At 43.0% G+C, this 5677-nt stretch overlaps 1 pseudogene; it reads left to right on the top strand.

Annotated features, from left to right (window-relative positions):
* Positions 1-1196: 1196 nt before the first annotated feature.
* LOC123398812 lies at positions 1197-3975 on the top strand (annotated as a pseudogene).
* The last annotated feature ends 1702 nt before the right edge of the window (positions 3976-5677 follow it).

Here is a 5677-nt window from a genome sequence, read left to right on the forward strand (position 1 = left end):
TCTATGGTGTGATAATTTGGGAGCCATCTATCTCTATGCTAATCCAGTCTTCCATGATAGAACCAAACATATTGAAATTGATATTTACTTTGTTCAAAAAGGGTTGCAGAGAAAAAGTTGAACATATAGTTCATTCCCTCTAGAGATCATGTAGCAGATGGTTTCTTAACTTTTGACAATCAAGCCATTTGAGAAGTTTAAGAGGAATCTTAATGTAGAATAGTTGAGATTAGGGGAGGGCGTTGGATTTAGAGATAAACTCATATTGTAGTCTCAACAAACTCTCTCTCTCTCCCTCTCCCTCTCTCTTTATCTCTCTCCCTTTCTCTCTCCCTCCCTCTCCCTATCCCTCTCTCTCCCTCTCTCCCTCTCTCTCCCTCCCTCCCTCCCTCCTTCCATCCCTCCCTCCCCGCCGACAATCAATTTATACACATGACTCCTCTATGAAGGAGTAGGAACGCTTTCATCAGATATGGCTAAATGACAAAGTTTACAAATTTTCTTTAGGCCTCCTTTGGTTTGGACTAATTCTATAGGAATTTCATAGGATATGATTTCTATAGGGAAAAAACCTTTAGGTTGTGTTTGGTTCAATTTTTTTACCAACTTCTGCTTTGAAAAGCTAAAAGCTAATCAAAAGGATAAATGTTCAAACCAGCTTTTGAGAATCTGTAGCTTCTTTCTAGTGTAAATTTCAAAGCTGGGGCACCCAACTTTTCAGCTTTCAGCTTTTCCACGACAGCTTTTTCACATCAACTTTTTTAGAATCTGTAGCTCAACCAAACACAACCTTAAAGCCCTTTGATTTGTAGGAATAGAATCCTATTCCTATGGAATAATTCTTCCTATCTCCACATTTCATAGGAAAATTAACATTAGCCTAGACTCAGTGAAAAAAAACTATGATGTCAACCAAACCTATTCCTATTCACAGGATTTGAGATACATAACATCTTATTTCCTATTCATATGCTTTTCCCACCCCATGAATGAAAGGAGGCCTTAGTTCCCAAGACTGTCGCCTGGCTTTAAAATAAGACCATTACATCAAACGCACAAGTCTACAAACTTGGTATACAAGATATGCTATCACTATTGATGTTGGTATGAAAGGTGCGTTGTCGATGTCGATTGTTGAATTCCTTGCTAGTTAAATGAAGCGATCGGTCGAGAGGAGAACGGCAGGCAGCTCGTCGATCGCATTTGTCCAACTCGACTTGATTATCTCCTCCCTACGTAGACCAAAGCACGAGTGAGCTAAGTAGCTAGAGGTGGGTGGCCGAGATGATAGGATGGGGGGACGTGTACAAGGTGGTGTCCGCCATGGCGCCGCTCTACTTCGCCCTGGGCCTCGGCTACGCCTCGGTGCGGTGGTGGAAGTCCTTCACCCGCGACCAGTGCGACGCCGTGAACCGCCTCGTCATCTACTTCGCGCTCCCCTTCTTCTCCTTCGACTTCAACGCCCACGCCGGCACGTTCGCCGCCAGCTACCGCGTCCTGGCCGCCGACGCCGTGGCCAAGCTGGTCGTCGTGCTCGCGATCGCCGGGTGGGTCGCGTCCTGCCGCTGGCGGCATTGGAGCCGTGTCCCCAAGGCGCCACCCGCGCGGCCGGGCCCCTCCTGGTCGTGGTGCATCACCGGCTACTCGCTGGGCACGCTGAACAACGGGCTCTTCGTGGGCGTGCCGCTGCTGGACGCCATGTACGGCAAGTGGGCGCGCGACATCGTCGTGCAGCTGTCGGTGCTGCAGGCCGTCGTGTGGCTCCCTCTGCTGGTGGTGGCGTTCGAGGTGAGGCAGGCCTGGCTGGAGGTGACGTCGGCGCCGGCACCCGACGGCGCGCGCGAAGAAGGCGGCCCGGCGGAGCTGGGGAGCGAACGGCCAGCGGCGGCCGGAGACGGCGGCGACGGGGTGGGCGTTCTGGGCGCCGCTGCTGCGGACGGTTGGGCTCAAGGTCGCCGGGAACCCGAACGTGTACGCGAGCCTCCTTGGGGTTGTGTGGTCTTCCGTGGCAAACAGGTTCGACACAGCAGATTTATTAAGTAGCGACTTTTTCTCTGACGAGAAGTACTGCGTACAGTAGCATTTTCTGATTAATATCCATCTACGTGTTTGCAATGGTATGTAGGTGGCACCTGGAGATGCCGGACATAGTAGATGGCTCGATTTCGATCATGTCAAGGACCGGTCTTGGAATCGGAATGTTTAACACGGGTAGGTTCACGAACAAAAATGCTAGACATACAAAGAGTTACATAAGGTTACACGCTGATTAGGATTCTTTCTTTCTAACTAACCACTCCTCCCCTGATTTTCAAAGAAGATGGGGCCCTCATTTCACTTAATCTCCAATCAAAATCCACCTCTTTGTAAAACCTATATAAACTTATGTATGTGTAGCATTGCTGGTTCAGAAAACAACGGAGGGAGTAGGGAGTAACTGTTACTAGTACTTAAAATTCTAGTCTTTTTAAAAGGTAATTAATAAAATTCACAATTAAAAAATTATTTCTTACAAAATACACGCCTCAACTGAACTTGCTCCGGAAAATGTTAGCACCGCAGAATCCCTGTGGAAATACGCAGGGGCACGCACCTGCCTAGCCCTTCCCGACCATCCAATTGCCTCGCGATCCACAAAGTAGTTGGATCCGACACGACGAATCAATTAATTTAAGTTTGAATCTTTGAAACTTACTATTTTGCATCTGAAACTTGTGACTTTCTCGGTCGCTCGTATCAAGTTTCAGAGTTGAAACTTAGACATTTTTTGTACATTAGTTGCAAATTTGTGGGTCGTTTGTACGAAGTTTCAAGGGTTAAAACTTAACATTTTCTTAAACTGCTTAAAATGGATCTTATTCAAAAGCTCTTGTCACGGGAAACACGAATATCAAACATAATTTAATATAGATTTTTTGTTCAAAAGATATGAAGATTGAAAACCGTAAGCCAAAAGAAAAAAGCACGCGCGAGGGACTCGACCCCCCTGCACCTGCATGCCACAAATCCTCTCGAGAATCCATGATGTATTCTACTTTAACCTTCAAAAGGATGATGCAACTGACGAAGGTGATGGGGGCATATGAAATCATGTCAACTTTAATAACATTTTATTTATAATATAACTAAAAATAATAGTACAAGTATTTTGCTGGACAAATGCAAAGATAGTATCACATATACTAGTAGTGGCCAAAGTTTCAAAGATTAACCACGCACAATAGTGGACCTTATATTTCAGAAATGAGAAAGTAAATAGTAATGAATATAATTAAAACAATATGAGATCAAAGAGAAATTACATGATCGATCATGAATGGCATTGATCAAGTGGTTGTATTGTAGGCCTGTTCATAGGTCTACAAGACAAGCTCGTCGTGTGCGGGCCTAGATTGACGACATTGGGCATGGCGATGAGGTTCGTCGCTGCTCCGGCAGCCACTGCGGTCGGAGCGCTACTTTTGGGACTACGTGGTGACCTTTTACGCGTTGCCATCTTACAGGTAATAACACATAAGTATTACAGGTTGCAGGCTTACAACTAATGCAAATGTCAATGGTAGTAAACTCACTTCATTCATGTTGGTAGGCTGCATTGCCCCAGTCTCTCGGAGCATTTATCTTTGCGCAAGAGTATGAATTGCACGCTGGTGTACTCAGTACCGTGTAAGCAAACTACGATCTCGCGTGTCACCATGATTAGAGCATTCCATTAATTTCTTATGCATATTGATCACATTGTTCTTTTCTGAAAAAGCAGGATAACAACTATAACCACTTTTTCCTTTTTATGCAGGGTGATAGTTGGCACATTGGCTTCGCTGCCTGTGTTAGCCACATATTATGTTGTTTTAGGGCTCATGTGAATGTTACATGTTCAACTTCTATTTTATTTTGGAGATTTGTTATGTATGTGGTGGGCATACAAGATGTACGGAATTCTCAGTGTTTAGGTCAACAATAATTGCATGTGCTTCGGCCGTTCTTATCTTTATGAAATGTCATCATGGCTAACTGTATTAATATGAAATATAATAGTTACATAGTCCACCACTGTATTTAGCAAAGTTTAGGTAGTTTAATTATTCATTGATCCAATTAGAAGAATCACTAGAGACAAAACGAGACATAGCTTCCTTGCAAAAAAGGAGACCTGGCTATCATTTGTGTGGCTCCATTCGCCTTCATTGGACAATGCTCAAAGACGACCGACCATCACTGCTATCACAAAACAATTTGCGTAGTTGTTCCCATCATAAACAATCTCTCGTCTCCAAAACAAGTCGCAACCACTTTCATACGATCGGATTCAGTCTAAACTACATCGCCTCGAATGCAATTCACTAGCATCAAGCGGTGTGTCATGTCCATTGCTTCTGTCATTCACACACTCGAAACATGATGTAAAACCTGCATGCAGCCGCAGCAAATTACCGTCATCCAGTTTATATGTGCCACCTAAAAATAATAATAAACTGATGGTGTACTAGTTGGAGTGAATAAATTCCACACCCTCCATCATAATTACTCACCAATGCCACTGGTTTAACTAGATGATATCCCATACATTGCTACAGAACTTTGTTCAAAAAAATGCATAAAAAATTGCTACAAAAACTCTAAAAACAATGCAAAAGCAAATCCAGTAGTAGTCTCGGTTTATGTATTAAAACAGTAAAACATATTAATCATGTGACAAAATGTTGTATAAAATGAGTTTTTTTGGATTGAAGTTAAGAAAATGCTTTAAAAAACAAAATATGAAGCATCAACTACACAGATTTGTTCTTAGTGGCCAATGCATATACTATCCATAACCACATAAAAATTTATGCAATTTTTTAAAGTTATTACTGATATGTGTGACTGCTGATGTGGCATGGGTGAATGGATTTTTTTTTTTGGCGAAATAGCATGGGTGCAAGGATATATTAGTACAACAATATAACTTATCACCACACACATGACTTGCCTTTTTTTTGCTCGCACTGAATTGAGATGTATTGCATGTCTCCTTATTTACTTTCAATAACTAGTAAATGCGTGTGCACAATCTCTATTATTTAAGGACAGTTGGGGATTGTACGTTGGTACACCCATGTAAACTTTTCATTGATCCCATCTCCCCTCACGTGAAAAAAAAATCCGCATAAAAAAGAGATGACGCCGCCATTCTCCATCCCGCATATAAGAAAAAAGGTCACCCTTGTGGCCCTCGCAAAAAGAGTTTGATGCGCCCCACGCCTCACACGGTTGGACGTCGCTGATACTTGTGATCTACGTTGGTTTTTTCTCACAAAGAGCAGCGGATGATGCAACAAAATATAGATAAGTATTTTCCTCGATGATAAGTATTTTCTCTATTATTAAAGGACAGTTGGGGATTGTACGTTGGTACACCCATGTAAACTTTTCATTGATCCCATCTTCCCTCAGGTGAAAAAAAAATCCAGCCTGCACAAAAAAGAGATGACGCCACCATCCTTCATCCCGCATATCAGAAAAAAGGTCACCCTCGTGGCCCTCGCAAAAAGATTTGACGCGCCCCCACGCCTCACACGGCTGGACGCCATTGATACTTGTGATCTGCGTTTTTTCTACAAAGAGCAGTGGATGATGCAACAAAATATAGAAAAGTATTTTTTCCTCGGTGAGAACCAAGATTATTGAACTAATA

This window comes from Hordeum vulgare, chromosome 5H, assembly GCF_904849725.1.
Source record: "Hordeum vulgare subsp. vulgare chromosome 5H, MorexV3_pseudomolecules_assembly, whole genome shotgun sequence".
Classification (NCBI taxonomy): Eukaryota; Viridiplantae; Streptophyta; class Magnoliopsida; order Poales; family Poaceae; genus Hordeum; species Hordeum vulgare.